Consider the following 20,800-nt stretch of genomic DNA (forward strand, 5'->3'; position numbering starts at 1 on the left):
CACTGGGGGAAAGACAAAGAGTTGGATGGTTGCTCTTCATGTCAGTTGTCACACCATCTCTAATGTCCTACTAATCAATCAAATAGTCAGCAATGTCTACAGCGGAGAAGGCACCAACTTATTGTGCAACCCGGCACAGAAGCTCATGACTCAGTGTCAGCTTCTTCAAGTGATTCTTGTCCTGCCAAGTCAATCAAGAAGTGGGCCTGGTCCATCCAGGGGAAGGCAACATGGGGCCATGAGAAAAAGTGGAGATTTGGGGTCAGAGATCATAGAGTTGAGACTGTCTCTAAAAGCAAGAAGCGTCTGGATGCTTTTGTGCTGAATCCTTTCCTTTAAGTAGGAAGCAGGTAAAATACTGAGGCTTTGGAATTTACAAAAAGAAGAATATATATCTTCTCTACCTGATGACACAGCAGTGTTCAAATCCTCTTATGAGTCAGCTGGGGTTTGACCTGGCCCTCGAACCCCGCTCCGATGCTGGGAGTCCGGAATCTCTGGACCTTCCAAATTGGAATTTCAACATGGAGGAGACAGAAGCACATCATTTTCTGGCTCGTGGACCACACTCTTCACTATTTCTTCAATCAAGGCTCTGCTCCATGCTAAGCCAGCCCTACCACTTATCACAAGGGAGGAACCTCCCAAACAGAGTGTGAGTTCTTAAAAAGAAAACAAAAAAGGAAGTTCAGAAGAACAAGCACAGCACAATGACACTTGGTTAAAGTTCTTTTTTCCTGGAAGGCACAGCAGCACCCGCAGCTGCTTGGAGATGAGCTTGGATGTGGCCACGCTAAAGGAAACGCCAGGGGCTGATGAACAGCCACGTGGGGCGACGGAGACTTCTGGAAGGACAGCGGAGCAGGGCAGTTGTGGGGCAGGAGGGGCAGGCTGTCCTGAGCAAGAGGTGGGTCCAGGGTGCTCCACGTCAGGACTATTCCAGAGTCGACAGGAACAAGAAAGCCCAGCAAGGAGCCGAGCAGCCGGCTCAAGGTGGACGTTCAGGGGCCAGGCCAAGCAGTTGGCCAGCCGCAGAGCTGGTGGCAGAGCAGGGCACTCACCCCTGCGAGGTGAAGGGGCCACATCCCAACTTGGTGGCCACAGCTACCTTCCCAGGAAGGAGAAGCCAGAGAGCGAGGCTGCCAGCTTCTTGCTTCCTCCTCTGCTTCTGAAAACACAGCTGACCCCCAACTTGGCCACTCATCACTGCCTCGCTGCTTCTCCATTTCACTGTTTACTCTCAAGCCCAGGCGCTGGCCCAGACCCCGATCTCCTAGAGCGTTTCTTTCTAAATCTGGAGCTGCGTGGCGACTCCTTCCCGCCTCAGCTCAGCTGTGGGGACTGGCCAGGACCACCAGATTTTGAGATCGGGCCTGTACAGCCTGGGATTGGGCGCCCGTAACACCTAAGCCCTCCCAGCCTTTTTAGACGCATTACCTCACCCACCCTGGCCAAGCCCTATAAATAAGGACATCAAGTATTAGCTCCACTACGGAGATGGGAAATGGCACCTTCGAGGGTCAGTTCATGGGCAGAGCGATTGGGGGTGCCTCCGAGAGACGCCAGCCTGGATTCCAGCCAGGGCACAGCACAGCCACAAGGCTCGACCCCAAAATAAGAAGCAGGCAGGCACCCTGTTAGCGCTCACGTCGCGTTCCCAGAGTCTCAGACTTGCAGCTGCTTTTAAATGCCAGGGGAGTATTTATCATTGTTTTAGCCAAACAAACCCTCCCTTACCTTAAGCAAAGGTCAAATGCACTAGAAACTGCACTGCAAAAAGCAGCTGGGCCCCGGTCGCCGCCTCGGCCATGTCTTTGCTAACTATTACCCGGCAGCTTCCCCAGCAAAGGCAGCCTTGGCTGCAGCCCGGGGTTGCTCCCGACAGATGAGAGGGGGGATGTGGCTTCGCGCTCAGAGCAGGGTGTTTTCTTGCTTGCTACACGCCGCCTTAGGCAACAATCTGAATGAGTTAAACTGAGCTCCACAGACGGTGTTGTTTGCCTCTTTCTAAATAGCACAAAGATGTCTAAAAGCGTGCTATACATAAAAATTCAGAATTGACTTTTCTGGGTCCAAATGAAAGCCCTGAAAGTTTGGGGACTGTGTTCTTCTTCAAAGTCCCCTGCTGAACTCCTGACCCGCAGGAAGCGCTGAGCAGTGATGAGTCTGGGGCACCAGGGATGGCCCACGCAGGAGCGTGCACAGCGCTGAGCCGGGGACCGCGGCCGACGGTCTGACCCTGACCGGGAGATTCCTGGCTGGGACGCCAGACACCAGTGTGATGCCTGTGCTGGGGGCAGCAGGGAGGGGTGAGCCCAGGGGAGGACTCTACAGAGGAAGCAGAATTTGAATTTGAGCTTGAGGGCAAAGTGGGGAGGGTGGTTCCCCTGCACCCATTTTTTGTTGTTGAATCACACGATTTGGCCATTAAGGAACACGAGGCGATGTCAGCAGATGACACGTATCTGGGCAGGGAGCACATGGAGCATGACCCACGGCGCTGACAGCTAAGAGCACAGAGACCCAGGCCCGCCGTGGGGGGCACTGTCAGAAGCAGAAAACACCCAAACCCCGTATCACCCTCATGGGCTTGGGGTCACGCAGGGCTCCTGGCCATAGGAACACACGGAAACAGCCCAGACGCCTTTTTTAGTGATTCATACGCCTGCCCGCCAGTTAAGGGCTCTGTGAACCACTAGTCAAAGAGAAAAAAATCTTCCAGACATAAAAATTTAGTACAGAGGGGCTTCCCTGGTGGCACAGGTGTTAAAGACAGCGCTAGTAAGCTATCGCCAGCCACTGCAGCACGAGTTCCATCCCCAGCCAGGGAGCTACCCGCATGGTGCAGCAGACCTCTCCTGTCTCGCCCGCCGCTCCCCTCAGCAGTGTCTTTCAGTAGATCCACCTGTTCTGCTCCCCACTCTGTCTCCGGTGAATCCTCTCATCCCTGCACCTCTGGCCTACACCCCAGTTCTTGTATGCACAATAAATAAATCTTAAAAAAAAATTTAGTACAGAAGTTGAAATATGTACCAAGGAAATGCTTTTTTGACCTGAGTGCCTGTTAAGCAGGAAGGGGCAGGAGCCTCCTGGGGCCTCCACAGGCCCAGGCAAAGCCCCCAGACCCATCTTTTCAGAAAGTGCATGCACTGGGAAGGCTGGGCCGGGTGGGGAGCCCCTGAGCCCAGTGTGTCTGGCCCTCCGGTGCTGAGCAGGCCATGGAAACAGCAGCCCAGCGGCAGGTCCCAGGAATGCGGGCCCCACAGCAGGGGGAGGAAACGTGAACTGAGCTTGGATGTCAGACACCACCAGAGACAGGCTTCTAAGGGCCAAGGCATGGGGTGGAGGGGGCTGGGCAGGAGAGGGGGGTTCTGGGCCAGCTTCTGCACGGGCCCCTTCTTGGTGTCCAGGGGCATGTGTGAGTGAAATCTTAAGTAGGTTCAGCCAATTAAGAGCCTTTCAAGCACCTCTGAGAGGCCAAGGAACTGAGTTTCAATCCGTATTCTCCCTTGACCTCCTCCTGCTTAGTTAGCATTCTGCTCACCGAGGCCCACGGGCTGGTGGGCCAGCTGGGTCACGCCACGCCAGCCTGGCCCGTGGGCCCTGTGCCTCCAACAGGTGACATCCCTCCCTGGTCCCTTGACCCCATGGCCTGTCCCTCAACTTATAAACTCTGACCTATGTCACAGATGGGCTCTCCACAGGCCCTGGAATTCCATTTCTGGGACTTAGGTGCCTGTCAAACAACATAAAAACAGAAGCAGCTGCATTTCCAGGCCCTCCCTACCCCCACCTTCCTCACCAGCTGTTCTTTCCCACAGCCTGGCTCACCTGTGCACACCTGGCAAGGGAGCAGGGAGAGGCTGGAGTCAGCCCGTGTGACATCAGGGCTGCTGGCTGCAGGGGCCTGGGGGGCTCTGTCCCCAGGACCAAGCCACCAGCCTAAACAGGGTACAGGACACAGGCCGGTGGGAAGCTCCAGGGTCCGGCTGGGGAGGAGGACAGAGGGGGCAGGGAGGGGGCGTGGGCAGGAATCAGAGGCAGGGGCTCAGCGGCTGGACAGCTGCTGTCCGGCGAGTGCTGGCCCAGGCGAGCCCCTTGGGGTGAAACATCGGTGACATCATAGCTCATTCCCCAGCCTGCACTCAAATGTGCACATTACCCAGCGCGGAGCTGACACAGTGTCCCAAGGGTCCCCCAGACACTTGCCCCAAGCCTGCCCACCCCGGCACATCTCATTCCCACAGTGACAGCGTTAGACAGAACAGGCACAATTCCTGTTTTATATTTTCAGAAACGGGCTTGCTTTTCTGCTGTAAGTTACCCGAGGTCACACGGCTAATTAAGTTCCCAAAGCAGGACCAGGGGGTTCAGATTCCTACAGCTAGTTTTTCACATTTGTTGCCTTCTTAAAAGAAAGTCAGAGGATCCGATATTTTTCTTTTTCCTTCTGGCTTATTTCACTGAGCATGATTCCTTCTAGCTCCATCCATGTTGCTGTGAATGGCATGAGTTTCTCTTTTTTGATTGCTGAATAATATTCCATGGTGTATATAAACCACATCTTCTTGATACAGTCATCTATGTTTGGGCATTTGGGTTGTTTCCAGGTTTTACCTATTGTAAATAGTGCTGCAATAAACACTACTAGATCCCTAGTAGTGGAATTATAGCAGGAATATAGGGGAACCAAATAAAACACAGAAACATCCTGCAGGATAGGAGGAGGGAGAGGGATCAGAGGGAGGGAGGGAGGAGCACAGGGGACTGAGGTGATGGTGCACGGGTGCATTGGGGAAGGAAACTCTATGGGGACTACACTGAGGGGGTGGGGGGAAGCAAATATTGTTTGAAAATGGCAAATGATATAAAAAATTTAAAAATTAATTAAAAAACAAAATCAATAAAGTTAATTTAAATACTTAAAAAAAAAAAAACAAAAGGAAAGAGCAGAGCTAGAAACGAGCCTCGGGAGGAGGCCACACCTGCTGGGTGGTTCACCTCACTGGGGATGAGCTGGCCCCTGTTCTGGGTGCCCCTCACAGTGCAGGATGTGCTCCCACCCTCTGGCCCTCTAGCTCCCACCTGAGGCTAAAGTCACACCTGCCCCAGGTGCTCAATTGCCCTGCATGATAAGGTCATACCTGGTGGGGGGCTCCGTGCACAACATGGGAGGCGACACAGGAACAGCCGCTGAAGCTGACACAGAGGCAAGGAAAGGTGTCAGAAAGTGACACCTCCATTGCTGCAATTGGAGGGTCAATGTGTGTAGCTCCTAAGTGGCAGTGACTCCCACCAGGGGAGCACCCAGAGGAGGAGGAAACCCCCAGACCCATTCCTGGGCCCACTGCCAAGCACACACGGGGTGGCAGGGACTGGCCGAGCCAGCCGCCAAGTTGGGGTTCTGGGCCACTAAGGTGTGCAGCCGAGGAGGGAGGCCACGGCCTTGGGCTTAGGAAGGTCACACAGGCTGCAGAGCAGAGAGGGGGTCAGAGGAAGGCAACCCCAGCCCCAGGAGCCCAGGCGGCAGGAGCAGAGGAGGATGGGATGCAGAGTCTGCTGGCGAGTGCCACAGGTGAACCCCCACAACCTCAGTGGGCGCTCCTCCACCCCCAGCCTGGCTCTGGAAAACAGGATGAGAGTGGGTCACACCTGCCTCCACTCCACGCCAAGAGCAAAGGACAGGCCTTGTGAAGTCCTGGCTTGGGTCTGGTCCTGGGTCCCCAAAACCCCACCTGCTCTCTCCCCACCTGTGCCCTGGGCTGGGGAGCAACACCCCCACTGGACATTCAAGGATGCAGATCTGACCCATGCAAAGCATCCATTGGGGTTTCCCAGAACAACCCCATTAAAAAGATCTTCTCCAGGGCCTCCCCAGTGGCGCAGTGGTTGAGCCCTGGGCTGCGAAGCTGCCCGCTGCCGGCGAGGATCCCACATGGCGCGACAGACCTCTCCTGCTGCTTGCTGCTCCCCTCAGCAGTGTGCTTCATCAGTCTGCCTGTTCCCTGCTCTGGCTCTGGTGAATTCTCTCACCCTCCCGCGCTTCTGACTGTACCCAGTGCTTGTATAAATCAATCAATCAATCTTTTGGAAAAAAAAAAGACCTTCTCCGTTGTTGGCGAAAGACAAGGACTGGGCCACATGTTCAGTTTTCCTTTTCTGAGAAAGTTTAAAGCATGAACAACGAACGCGTCATCTGGTCCACGGAACCCGTGACATCAGCATCCCTGTCCTGACTGACGTCTTCGGAGACCAGGAGAAACCAAAGGTGACGGAGGCCAGGAAGCCCTTGTCTTAGAACAACGCTGTTGCTGGAAGGTCCCATTGGTTCCTTGTTCTTTCATCCACTTCACGCCACTTTGGCTCCGTTAACTCATCACAGTCATTGTGGGTCCCTCTGAGGCATGTGGCCTCGGAAACAGCGGGCCGATGTGGGAGGCCCAGAGCAGGCATGAGGGCTGGGGTATCTAGTTCAGCTCCTGACTCAAGGAATCATTTGCACTTTGTTCTGATTGCCAGTTGTTGTTACCACGAGAAATGTGTGCAAAGGAACTTGTCCTGTGGGGCTCTGGTAATGGCTGCAGGCCACTATCCTCACTCACCTGCCCCTCCCACACAAGCCCCGAATACATGGCTTGGGGAGCAAACACCCCAGAGCCCATCCCCAGCAGAGGCGGCGGGAATCAGACACCAGGGAAACACAGGTAAGCCGTGGCACTGGTCCCACCCCATCCTCTGCTCAGAATGAAACTTTGTGAGCTTTGCAGGGGTGGCTCAGCCACACGAGACATGTCCTCTAGAAGGACAGGATAGCAGGTGAACAGGGTCCCACAAACAGGCCACAGGGTGCTTCGCTCAAGGCACACCCCCATGAGACCTTCTCCTGCACCAGAGACCTCTGGGGCAAACCGTTAGAGACAGGGCTTGTGGGACTTGAGGCAACACTTTTCTGTGGTGCTTTCTGCTTCCCTGGACTCAGCAGGAACAGCTGCTTTCGGCTCAAAGCACCAGTCTCACGCCCTTCAGAAACTCATTTCTAGAACAGTCCAGGAATCACAGGTATAGGTGGATGAGGAGTTGGGCTGATGCCAGTTGTGGGTTTTCAAAGCCTTATCCATGGTCCTCACCAAAAGACCGTTTCCCTACACCATCACCCCAGGCACTGGCAGGGCTGTGTTCCCCTGATCTTCCCTAGTCCTCCCCTGCGGCCCCTGCCGATGGCTCTGTGGTCAACTCCCAGAAAGCAGGACAATTCAGGGCCTCCCCAGCCAGGTCTGAGATGTCTGGGCGAGGGGAAAGGAGGAGGTGGGCCTTCATTACACAGCCCTGGTGGAAAACACCACAGATGGGGAAACTGAGGCATGTTACCCCAAATGACAGAGTTCCTGGGGGTGGGGGCATTCCTGGAGGGACATTCAAATAGGTCCCGGTGAGGGCTGGCGGCATGCTGCAGGGTTGCTGATTGTTCTTTAGTAATAAAAGCTCAGTCACATGAGGTACAAAAGGGACTAGATTCCCCACCCCCATGTCCTCAGTGACCCCGACTGGGATCCAGAGAACTATCTTTGCTTCTGCTTAGCATGGGGCAACCCCAGCACTGGTCTCTGCATTTTTCTCACTGGGCTGAGTCATGTCCTGCTCAGGGTCTCAGTCAAGTCCAGAAACTTCCAGCTCTCTGGATCTTCCCCAGCGGCTGGAGACCCTCCACAAGGTAGCCTGTGCATGTTCAGTCTGTGGGTGGACGACTGCCTTAGTGGGTCACAACTGCTCACCTCCCACCCTTTTGGACAAAAGGTATTTTCTGGAAACAGGGCAGGGAGGCATGTCAAGCAAAATCTGAATCCTTGGTTCTGTATGAAGGTATTGGGGGGGAAAGGATGTCCCGAATGAATTTCACAAACACAGGTTTTATGGACCCCATCCCCACCCCAGGCCAAAGAGATTCTTAGACACCAAGATCTTAGACACCAAGATATCAAGACACCAAGGACTAGAAATCCCATCAGGTCGTCATCACCAAAGGGGGCGCTGCTGGGACCTGAGGGTGGGGGTAAGCAGTCAGATTTGGTATAAAACCAGACATGTAGGCCTTGGGGGTCCTTGGTTTTTCACCAGCTTTCAGCGTGCTGTTGGGGTTCCAGCTCAGCAGAACAGGGAAGACGCATTCACCAATTTCTCTCTCTCTTTCTCCCTGAGTCATTCCTTTCTTCATTTCCCCTTTTTGTAAATAAACCCTTTACTAACCTTTCTGCATGCGCCTGCAGTTGAGTATCATTTTAAGTCCCTTTTAAGTGTGCAGGTGAGGACGCACAGTCAGGCCAACTCATCTCACATTGGGGTCACCTTGTAACCTCTATCCAGAACCTGAGCCCCTCCCCAACCATGCCTCCATGTGACCCCAGCATCTGCATACTCTTTCTGCTCCCTGGCCAGCTAATTGTCAACCTGGGATCCACAGGTGTGTATTCGGGACAGTTGCGAATTTTCTGCAGTTTCTGTAAAGCTGCATGTGCTCACGTGGGCGCGTGAGTGTCTAAGATACACATTTTTCCAGGGAAAGGACCTATGGTTTTTCAGAACCCAATTCTCAAAGGGGTCTCTGACCCAAAAAAGGAAGCACTGCTGAAAAGGAGCTTTCGTTTCTGTCAAGCTGGCTAAATTTCAACATAAAGTGGGTCAGAGTGAAGAAAAGCTGAAAAAAAGTCAAGGATGGGCAATTGAATCTGTAAGATTTTGGGAAAATTAAAACAAATCCTCCATTGCAATACGTTATGCAAAAGGATTACAGGAGCATGGGGGTGTGGGCTGGGGAAGGGGTGGGGGCACAGGCTGACCCGGGGTTGGGGAGAGGGGTGAGCACAGGAAGTGCCTGGTGGAAGAGGAAGTTCCAAATGGGGCTCCTGGCAACTCCAGCCCCAAGATGCTTGTGGTTCCTATGGGGTCTCTCCATGCAGTTGTTAGCTGCCACCAGTTCCTATTTTTACTTAAACCTGCTGGAAAAAAATGTGTCTCTGGCCCAGAAGTCCTGGCATCCCCCTGGGCCCAGCCTGCCCACGGGTCGGAATTACTCAGTGATGCGCTAATTAAAATGCGATGGTCTTTCCCAGAGACAGCTCTATTTTTACCCTAATTCTGACAGTCACTTGAAGCATGAGGTTTACATTTTTTTTTTTTTTAAAGAAAATACTTTTTCCCTGCTTAATAATCCCATGAATAATTTAGCTGAGCTGATAATTCCATCCGTCTCCTTCAAACCTTTCTTGGAAAGACAGATGGGGCCATTCCAGGCAGAAGGGAACGAAGCAAAACAGGCGACATCCCTCCTGCCCCACCCTGCAGGGCCCCTAATTAAAAACAAAAGGACAAGAATCATCACCACAGACAAGGACCACGCCCTGGCCTTTACAGCACACAGCACTCTCTGTGATCTTCCTCCAAGCCTCCAGCCAGGCCATACGGACCTCACAAATGTTCCCCCAAAGTCCACGGTAAATTGTTTATTAGACATAACAACAACATGTGTCCAGGTTGTCCCCAAAGTCCATGGTAACTTGCTTATTAGAAGTAACAACGACATGGGTCCAGGCTGTCAATTAGAAGCCACGACTTCAGCGTCTCCAGACACGAGAATGTTTAGAGATAACTGAAAGGCTTCATACTTAAATTGTGTGTATTGGAACAACAGCAGAGTCATTTTTATTTTTTTAAATGGTTTTAAATATATTTTAAAACAATTTTCCTTGTGAGAAACTTCCTTATGTATAGATGACCTCCACATGAACGAAAAGCTCAATATACATTGTGAGAACCATTAACATTAGCCGAGCAACACACTTTTCTTTTAGGAGAAAGGTGGCTTGTGAGACACTGGACCCTATTTTGTTAGGATGTCTGGAAGGGAAGGAGCTCCCCTGACTCCAGTGCATACATGCTTCCATTTTTAAAGAACAGCTTGGAATGCCTGGTGGCACAAGGGGTTAAGTCTCAGCACTATGAAGCTGTCTGTAGCCACTGCAGCACGAGTTGGATTCCCGGCCAGGAAGCTACCCACATGGCGCAGCAGACCTCTCCTGTCTCACCCATTGCTCCCCTCAGCAGTGTATTTCAGTGGATCCACCTGTTCTGTTCCCCAGTCAGTCTCTGGTGAATCCTCTCACACCCCCCATCTCTGACCTACACCCCAGTTCTTGTATGTATAAATAAATACATCTTTTTAAAAAATGGCTTGGTTGAGGAGTTCCCCCTCTACTTATTTTTCCACTGATTTTCTTTAGGAAACTCAAGACAGCTAGGCACATCTAAGAGCACAATTTTTTTCTTTCTATATATGATTTTGGGGGAAATGACTTAAAGGGAAATTATCTAATAAGACCATTTAAATGCTTAAAGGTATTTTAAAGAGACTTGAGGGCCTCCCTGGTGGTGCAAGGGGTTAAGCACAGCACTGTGAAGAAATCCACAGCCACTGTATCATGAGTTCGATCCCCTGCCAGGGAGCTATCCACATGGCACAGCAGACCTTTCCTGACTCACCCGCTGCACCCCTCAGCAGTGTATGTCATTCAGTCTGCCTGTTCTGCTCCCCGCTCTGTCTCTGGTGAATCCTCTTACCCCACCCCCCACATCTCTGGCCTGTACCCCAGTTCTTGTATGCATAAATAAATAATTCTTTAAAAAAATAAAGAGCCTTGGGTTGGTCCTGGGGGAGCCCTGAGTCTTACGGGGGTGCAGGTGGGCTTCCAAGGGCAGGTGTCGGCTCTTGGTTTTGACTTTGGAGGAGACTTTCTCCATTCAGGTGTGAAGCAGGAGGCTTTCTCCTGCAGAGCCCTGTGCTGGGGAGAAATCTGTCCCCAGGTGGAGGGCAGAGAGGATGTCACTTGCCAGAGTTGCCCACGTGTCTGTTGCTGGGTTGGTCAACGCTGAAGCTCCCAGGGGCCCTGTGTCGCCTTCCCCTGAAGTTGGAAGTAACGGTAAGCTTACCTGGCCCTCTCACCTGACGCAGCCACGTTCCTCAGGGCTGCTGCTCAAACCCCAAGTTGAGCAAGGCCGCAGCGACCTGGAGTAGCCTGCGCCTGCCTTGCTGGTAAACATTTAACTCAGAAACCACTGATCCTGCTTTCGTTTCAGTAATTCGGTTGGTCTCTTGAAACATACGAGACCTTCTGAGCCAGGGCACCTGTCACCTGGGGGGTCCTCAGCATGGCGGGGGACTCCTCAGGGCGGTGAGCAGTGAAGTCTTCTGCTTGAGACTTAGCACCTTCTCCACCGCCCCCAGGAATGTGATCTTGTTCTTGGGGAATTTTATTCACTTTTTTAATTATAGATTATTTTTTAAAGATTTATTTATTTATGCATACAAGAGCTGGGGTTCAGGCCAGAGGTGCGGGGGTGAGAAGAGTCACCAGAGACAGAGCGGGGAGCAGAACAGGCAGACTGACTGAAATACACTGCTGAGGGGAGCAGCGGGCGAGGCAGGAGAGGTCTGGTGAGCTATGTAGCTCCTGCCCGGGGATTGAACTTGTGCTGCAGAGGCTGTGGATAGCTTCACAGTGCTGCGTCTTAACCCCTTGCACCATCAAGAAGGCCTTTATTTACTTTCTAAGAGGGACGGCAACATAGATGTGAACTTGTTTGAAAAGTTGTCTTGGAGTGTCTCTGTAACTGGTTTTCCTCTCCTTGAGCTGACGAATATTTCCTTTGGATGTTTACCTGGTGCCATGGTGACCAAGGGCCTCGAGATTTACTCTCTAGACTTTGCAGCCATGCACAAAATTTGACCTAGCAAGCGCTGTTGAGTGCATACCAGTGTGGAAGATAAAAGGACGACGAACGAGACTCTCTCCTCCAAGGACACACTGGGGAACCAAGAACAAGACACAGGGTCTGCCGCCCTTCCCAGCAAAAAGCCACGTGGCAAATATTTTCAGTTGTCCTGGGCGAGGTGGTTTGTGCTGCCCCCACGTCTCGCTTGGACAGGGCCTTCCCTGCTGGCCGCTGAACTTAAGTTTATCATTTTCACGTGTCACGAGATATTAACTTACTTCACCGATGCGTTTCAAGTCTCTACAAATAAAAAGACCACTCACAGCTCACAGATGTCGTACAAAAGGCTGGATCTGGCTGTGGTGTGCAGACCCCCGAGCTAGAGTGAGGTCTGCACCCCTATTCTGCACCCAAGGTGATAATTCACCCCAATCTCCTGAGCCTTGCTTTATCTGTAAAACAGGGAATTAAGAATTCAGCTATCTGGAGGCAGACGGCACCAAATGACTGGCAGCTGCTACTTCCCGCAGGGGGTCCTGTCTCACAACGACATCGGTGGCCAAATGCAATACCAACGAATCCCCGACACACTCGCTTCCTGCCAGGAATATGTTCGGGTTGCACTTTTTATAGTGGTGGCTGAATCCATGATGCCATCGGCAGTGGCACCATTGCTGGATGTCCTACCCCAGAGGAAGCCACCACTCGCTAACCCCTGACAGGTGTGGGGTCTACAAACAGCCAGGCAGTACCGGTGCTGAGCTGTTCAATGTGGGCTGCCTGGTCCCGAATCCCAGCACCTGGGAGCAGGTGGGAAGCCTCGGGAGGAATAGTCAGGGGGAGTACAGGCAGCACCGACCAGCATCCTGCTTGGTCAGTGAGGACAGGTGCCTGCTCGTCGTGCCCGCTGGGATTTCCAAGCAGGGCTGAGCGCAGAAAGGGGCAACAGGAGCGGGGGTTTTAATAGGCAGGCACAAAATAGCAAGAGGCACCAAAACCAAGTGTGCAGATTACATGACAGCGGGGACCCTGCCTGGCCAGGGAAAGATGAGAACAGATGCTCAGAGGACAGAAGGTGAGCAGAGTTTCTTAATGTGGAGTTTTTTGTCCTGATGTGAGAGAAATGGGTATGGATGTGAAGTCTAAAGCCAGAGACCAGCCTGCAGCTATGTTGTCCGGGGAGTCCCAGCCCAGGGGCGTGATCCTTCGGTCATAGGTGGCTCAGGGTGCACCCCAACCTCCCAGCACCACCGTGGGAGCGAGTCACTGAGAATCAGATGCACCCCACAGGTGCTGGGTGTGGGTCTTGGGCAGATCATGGGAGGATTTAGGCCATAATTCGCTCTCAAATTCTGACTTGGGTGGAAGAAGGGGGCTCAGGGTTGGTGCTTTCCAGAGCTGCCCACAGTCCAATGCCCCTCGCACACCAGACTCCGGACACTCAGGGAGGGTGCAGTCGCTGGGCTGCTCCTGCTTGCACCCTCTCTGGCGTCTGCTCGTCCCCCCCACCATTCTTTCCTCACCAAATTGTGCGATGTGTTTAAGACATGTTAAATGGGACGGGCTTTCTGTTTCCTGCAAAACTAATTGCTCAAGAGCTTGCTGCCATGTCCCTTCCATCCTGGTCCCGGGCAGCGGAGTCCATGAGGCAGAGCTGCTGTCCTGGAAGAGGCCCCCGAGGGCGGAGGGCCACATGGCTGGAACTTGGGGTGCAGGAGTCTTTCCGAGTTGGCTGCCAGATCAGCCAGGACCGGAGCCCCTGCACTGCCCACAGAGACCTCAAGGCTCAGCCCAGCACCTGCTCCCTCTCTGAGCACTGGAGTTTGGTGTGCGAGGTGCATGAGCCACTCCAATGAACGCCGGGCACTGAGTCCTGATCTCCCTTGTGCCAGGTTCACACGTGCGGGGAGTCGAGCGTGTCCCATGAGCACCCAGGGAGGGGAGGCCGGAGAGCTGCAGCCTGCTCTGCCACATCCTTGCCCCGAGCGCCTTCCCCTTCGCTGATCTGCGGTGACCTTTTGCTGTAATAATCACAGCCCGACCAAACAGGCGTGTGGGCTCCACACAGTAAATCACCCGGCGGGTCTCCGGGCGTCCCGGCACCATCCTCAGCCAGTTAGCTCTGGAACACAGTCCTCGGCGAGTGCGGGCCAGGCACAGGAAGCTGGGGGCAGGGCCGGGGAACCCCACTCACTGTACAGACCCTGAAGCCCAAGAGCATGGGAAGCCAGGGCTGAGCGTCTGGTCCCCTCCGAGACTTTGAGCACGCTTGCCCGGGGAGATGAAAACCTCGGGACTTTCACCCTGCGGAAGGGTGAAGTCAGGTACAGGAGACAGCAAGGCGGCGAGGGTGGACAGGAGGAAGGTAGCGCAGGAGGGAACAGTTCACACGCTTCGGGCCCTACTGTGCGTCAGGAGCCGCCCTCAGCACCGTCCATGGTCATGGATGGTCCTCACCGCAGCCCCGGTTCTTGCATGCATAAATAAATCCATCTTAAAAAAAAACCACTCCCAGCTCAAGACCCCTGTGCACACCTTTTGATTATGTGTGTGTGAGACGGAGTCGTGTGGCCAGGCTCACGCCCACTGTCTGTTCCCCCCCATTCCCCACCTTACCCTGCAGCCCCTGGATTTGCTCCCGGGAGCACCAGAGGCAGGCGGAGGAGGGAAACCCCTGGGAGTGGGAGGCCGGACAGCCCAGACTCGTGGGAACTCATGGGTATGAGGGGCGCTCAGAGGGACGTTCCAAAGAGTCAGTAGGGAAAATAGGCTGCCGGGCGCCAGCGACAGTCCCAGCCAGGAGGTGGACAAAGAGAAGCCTGCCTGGACCCCGGGGTGACCTGGGGGAGAGCAGGCAAAATCAACCACTGCGAGCCTCCAGTGAAAAGCAAGAGCTGGAGAGCGGTGGGCAGCGAGCCAGGAAGGCGGGAGTGGCCCAGCAGGGACTTGGTGCCATTTATCTGGGGGCAGCATGGTGGAGGTTTGGAGGTCCATGGACCAGGAGCAGGGAGAGGAGATGAGAAGCTACTGTAAAGGTCACATCAGAACGTTCCCCACCATGATGCTGGGTCGGCAGAGGTGCCGGTGAGACAAGCAGCTTTTCTAAGCAGAGGGTCACCCCGACCAGCTCAGAGGCGCCTCCTCGCCTTCTCCTCTTGGGATTTTAATAGCTCTGGGTTGGAATTCTGACAGTTGGTGTGGGATTTAAGAACCACGTCTGAAGAGACGACCGAAGAGGTCTGCACAGCGTGTGTGGGAGACAGCGGAGGAGACAGGGAGAGGGGCAGCTGTTGCAGACAAGTGCAGAGAACGGGATCACAGTGACGCGGTGGAAGCAAGGAACTCTGTCTAGAGAGAAGTTATGTTTAAAGGAAGTTATGTCTGGGGCCTCTCTGGTGGCACAAGGGGTTAAGATGCAGCACTACGAAGCTATCGGCAGCCACTGCAGCACGAGTTCGATCCCCGGCCAGGGAGGTGACCCACATGGCACAGCAGACCTCTCCTATCTCACCCGCTGCTCCCCTCAGCAGTGTATTTCAGTAGATCTGCCTGTTCTGTTCCCCATTCTGTCTCTGGTGAATCCTCTCACCCCCCACACCTCTGGCCTATACCCTGGCTCTTGTATGCATAAATAAATCTTAAAAAAATAAAGGAAGTTAAGTTTAAACACCATTTGGATAGTGCAAGACTTTAAAGAATAATGAGCTCCAACAACAACAACAAAAAAGAAACCACCAGCACTCAGGAAAAAATGAAAAGCAATTAGTTGAGAGCTGGGTTATCCGCTCTTATTCATCACGGAACATTTTCGGTGGCCCCAGCTTCAAAACAAACCACCCCCTGTCAAAATATTGCTTATATAAGCGCTGTGGAGTCTGATGAATTCTCATGATTCTCTCTGAGCACGTTCAGTGTTTTGAAATAGAAGATCGGTTGCTGACCCTCAGGAAGCTAATTGCCCTTCCACAGCACAGCTCTGCTTTCAGCTCGGCCTTCAGTTAGGGCGCAGTGCACAATGGGGGCACGGTCAGAGCCAGAGAGGCCCCTAGGCCCAGTGCTGGGCCCTGGGTGGACAGACAGGGGTCCTGAGGAGACACCGCTGAGGCCTCTGGCATGGCCTGGCCTCTGCAGATGCAATTTGCCGCTCCGTGGACAGTCTGTCTCTCCAGGGAGGGACTGCCAGCCTCTATGTGTGTGTCTGCGCTGAATACACAGGCTGGTATTAAACAGGACAGGAGAAGCAATTCTGTCCCCACGCAGTTAATTATCCCGCCCTGCACATCTATTCGAGGTCACTATTGGCAAAGGCCGATTTCTGGCTGGAGATAGCTGGAGATAGCGTCTATCAGCTGTTCCCGTTCTGACGAAAACACCCCCCTCGGAGAAATACACGCCGAGGCTGTTTACTTGGATTTGCCTTTTTAGTAGTTGGCAAATTCGGAATTATAATAGCAGAAATAAATTCATCTGGTGCTGGGTGCATTTCAATTCCGTTGCTAGCAGGCATCAGGACGCCTCTTCTGTATTTCACTTTTGAATATTTTATAGTCGTATATATTTCTTTGGGAAGACGCCCTGCATTTGGGGTCATAAGGAGTCTACAGGGTTTATTAAACAACGGTGCCGCTCGGGGCAGTGCAGGGAACATGGAGGCTGGCTTCAGGATATTTGTGCCATCATTTTCAAGAGAGTGGATCCCCGGCTGCCTGCAGGTACTCCCCGCATTTCCCTTTTGTGAGTAATTCATTGAATCCTTGGCCAGGCAAGGCCTCCTGAGTCCCTTTCGACATGAGTCCTCCCTCTTGAGCCCACACTGCTGAGGCCCTGCAGCCCCACCCACACCACGAAGCTCAGTCTCGATGGTGTCCTCCCTCCAGACCTGGCCTGCTGGCTTGCACCTCCAAGACTCCATTGGAAACCACCTCCCTCCCCCCACGGAGACGTCACACATTCTTCCTTCTCCGAAGGTCCCAGGGACCATTCCCACCCTGCAACAATCCTTACTGCACTCGCCTAGTTTCCAAATATTTTCGTGTCTATAAAATGCAGTTGAGTGGGTGTCGTGCCCAGGGCAGGGCAGTGGGTCACCTGGACACAATCACTGGGGGGCCCCTTTCCTGGTCAGACTGGCTGGAGAGAGGAAGAAGCAATGGCAGGAGGAGCAGGGTCCAGCAGGGGCTCAGCAGCCAGAGAGGCTGCCCCAGCTGGGGGTGGGGGAGGGGAGCTAAGTATAGAGAAATGGTCTTTGTGCTCCGGCTGCAGTCCAGGGCTGGAGATCACTAGCAGACCTGTGCAAGGACTCGCCACACACCGGGAGGTGGTCCTCATGGTGAGAAAGAAAAAGGCCTTGTGAGTTGGCCTGATAAGCTGGTAGAAGCAGGACATGCAGACAGAGGACAGAGGAAGGGGGTGCTTCAGGTGGGGGGCAGGTGAAGGCAGGGGTGGGGGGGCACACACAGGTGAGGGCTTGAGGAGGAGGTGGATGGGTCACATGTGGGAGTATCCTCCAGCTGCAGATGCAGCCATAGCTGGGGCACCCTCCTCCAGCACACCCTCCTGGCAGGCAGCTGCCCCTGGTGCCTGCACAGAACAGTCAGGGGGCCTAGGGTGGGCACCAGCCCCTGTGCAGCCCTGTAGAGTGAGGGAATAATCTGCTCAAGTGTGTGCATGGCAGCCAGTGAGAGAAAGCTACAGAACCAGGGCCCGGGGTGTTCTAGGGAGGACAGGGTGCCAGGGCAGGGCTGGGGTCACACAGACTGGGCACAGAGCTCAGCCTGTAACTGTGTTGAGAGACTGAGAGCAGGGCCTGCTGAGGACTCAGCCTGGGTCTTCTCTAGAATACAGATGCTCCCGGAGCCCATTAAATACCTTCCATGGCCTGGTGCGCCCCCCACCCCCGCCCCAGTCACTACTACATGAAATAAACATTCTGGGTTTGCCTGACCAGGGACACACTGCTGGGCATTGAGAGCAGGACACACACCTACAGGCATTCTGGGAGTGGGGGGATGGGGAACACTGTCAGCCTGGCCCTAACGCTGTGTTCAGCTCCTCTTCAGCATTCGGCATTACCAAGGGCACCCAAGACGGCTCAGCTGACCTCACACCCTTTGTCCCTCTAGCTGTTCTGACATTAGTCAGGTGGGTGCATTGCAAGGTCAGAGGGCAGCATGGTCAAAGTCCACAAAGTGCAGGCAACAAGAACCCAGACGGTCCTGCCAGGAATGCAAGGCCAAGGGATGTGAAAACCTTAGCCTGAGTCTCAGTACATCCTCCTGAAAGGCTGCAGGGGCATCTCTTTATTCCCTTAGCACTGCCCCTTCTACTCCCCTGGCCCTTCTCTCCCCCCTGCCCCACGCCTTAACCTGAGAGCCCTGACGGTGTTTATTAAGGTCCACTAGTTGCTGTAAGTATTTTACTTCATCAAATCACCTGCTAGATAGGTAAATGCCTAGCATTTGTGTCCTGTCATTCTGAGCTTCTCTAAGGCACAGCGCTCCCTCCACACCCTCCAGTCTGCTGTAAAAGGCTGAATTTCCTTTCTCCTCACAGCTGAATAGTATCGTGCGGTGTGGACAGACCACAGCATCTTGATCCGATCCTCTGTGGACAGACAGGCTGTATCCATGTCCCAGCTATTGGATCGCAAAATAGCGCCTCAAAAAACACGGTAGAGCAAATGATTGTTTGTGCTGATGGTTTCATTGCATGTTCTTCGGATAGATGCCCAAGCATGGATTGCTGGGTCGTATCGTATTTACATTTTTAGTTTTTGAAAATAAATCCCAGTTGCTATCCACAGGGGTTGCCCCAGTCTCCATTCCCACAGCAGCATGACCAGGCTCCTCTGTCCCCACATCCCCCCCAGCACTTATTGTTGGGGGTCATTTTAATATGTGCCAATCTCACTGGTGCAAGGTGGTGTCTCATTGTGGCTTCAACCTGCATCTCTCTTACTGCAAGCGACGATGAACATTTCTCCGTGGCTACTGGCCTTCCAGATCTCTTTGGTGAATCGTCTGGTCTGCTGCCCATTTATTAACTGTTTTTTTTAAAAGATTTTTATTTATGCAAATAAGAACTGGGGTGTAAGTCAGAGGTACAGGGGGTGAGAGGATTCACCAGAGACAGAGTGGGGAGCAGAACAGGTGAATTGACTGAAATACACTGCTGAGGGGAGCAGAGGGGAGACAGGAGAGGTCTGCTGTGCCATGTGGGTCACCTCCCTGCCAGCTGGGTATCGAACTCCTGCTGCAGAGGCTGTGGATAGCTTCCCAGCGCTGTGCTTAACCCATTGCACCACCAGGGAGGCCTGTAATTGGATAGTTTTCTATGCTTGAATTGCATGTGGAAGGGCATTTAGACAAAACTTTTTACAAAGTTGCCACTGCTGCTCTTATTCCTCAGGTCACAGGAATCAGCCTGCCTGGGAGGGGCAGGGTCCTCCCCATGGGGTCCACTTCCCCACAGTGCCTGTCTCCCTGCCCTGTCAGGGGGCCTTGCTGCTGCAGGTCAGGCCCTGCTGCCAGCCTCAGGCACACCTTAGGTCAGACTCACTGGTCTGGGCACAAAGCTGAGGCTCAAGTGAGGCTGCCTCTGCTCTGAGGCTCCCGGCCAGGCCGCCCTTGTCTCCCTGCTTCTTCATGATGTCATTTGAATTCCCTTAATGAGCTCCCTGGAGACACTCCCCTGTACCTGGCCTGCCTCTGAGACAGGCTGAGCAGGGGCGAGGGCGGAAATTGGAAACACATGGTGCTCTGGGGTCTGCTCCCTCCAGTGTGTGCTCTCCCCTTGGCAGAAACCTGACAACTCATCAGCCAGACTGGAAGCTCTCTGAGGGGAGGGCCGCCTTCTGCAGAAAGTCAGTACACTGGAAATCAGGGACTCGTCCCTGAGAAAATTCAGGGTGTGATTGTCGTGGCCCAAGGTGCGCTGTGTATCTTGTGCTCTGGGATGCCGTGAGTGAACAGAACAGCAGCCACCCCGGGCAACCAGGCACAGGCTCAGGTGGGTGGCAGCAGGCAGTGTTTCCACTCGGGGTGGGGAACTTGAGCTTCTGTGACCGGGAAAGGCAATGCTGAGTCCTCCCCCCACCCACAAGGCACTAGTCCTCCAGTAACCCCACCCCCTCCTAGCACCCTGGACCTAGCACCCTGGTTCCTAGCACCTCTGACCCTGCGGAGTTTGTGCCCGAGGCAGAAATTTAGGCAATTTCAACTGAGGTCTTGCAGCTGGGGTGAATGGGTTATGGGGACCACTCAGCCTCCCTCCATTTCTAGCAGGAGCCTTTCAAAGGGCTCCTGCAGGCTGGTTCATTAGGGAGGATGAATAATGCACAGATATTTCCCCAGGGTCAGGGATCTCAGAATAGGAGCGATTTAAATCTTTGGCATGAGAGGAAGAAGCAGGGGAAGGGGGAGAGCGGGAGATGGGGAGCGGGGAAAGGAGAAGGAGCAACGGGGTGATGGAGAGATAGCCTGTGTGTGAGCAAGAGAAAGAAAAATACCAAGACCGTGAGGAGGGATAAGGCAGAGGGGGAGAGGACCACAATCCTAAACGCTGACTGTTCAAGACAGGCTAACAGCAGAACATGCCTGGGCTGACTCGACAGCCCAGTGGGGCCAACGGTTTGCCTGAACACAACAAGTTAAGCAGGTTTGGGGAGATGCTTCGATGGAAGTTTCAGATGGACAGATTGTCCAGAAAGAGCTCTTTCAAGCCCCAAAGAGAAGGGATCAATAAGAAGAACACACGAGGACGCGAGTCATCCGAATACGCCCCCGGACACTTGGATACGTTTGCATCCCTAACACTGGCCTGACAAACTCTTGTGGACATCATCGTGAAGCCAGTCATTTGGGGAGATTTAAATCAGTAGGTGCGGAGTCCGATGAAACTATTTTTGCAAGTTCTAATTTACTCTCTACCAAACTCGTTACACCCAAAGTTAGCACTGACATTCTTGCATGCCAGCCCCCACTGTCAAGTCATAAAAAAGGACAGACAAGCCACTTGCAAGCCAGGAAGCTGCAGTGGG

The 20,800-nt window shown here is 53.6% G+C and overlaps 1 protein-coding gene across 3 annotated transcripts in view; it reads right to left on the minus strand.

Annotated features, from left to right (window-relative positions):
- The window catches only part of SLC22A23 (solute carrier family 22 member 23), a 150,237-nt gene that overhangs the window by 63,307 nt on the left and 66,130 nt on the right, over positions 1-20,800 (minus strand). The gene's annotated exons all lie outside the window — the stretch shown is intronic.

This window comes from Talpa occidentalis, unplaced genomic scaffold (genome assembly GCF_014898055.3).
Source record: "Talpa occidentalis isolate TD23 unplaced genomic scaffold, MPIMG_talOcc4v2.1 talOcc4.2, whole genome shotgun sequence".
In the NCBI taxonomy this organism is placed as follows: Eukaryota; Metazoa; Chordata; class Mammalia; order Eulipotyphla; family Talpidae; genus Talpa; species Talpa occidentalis.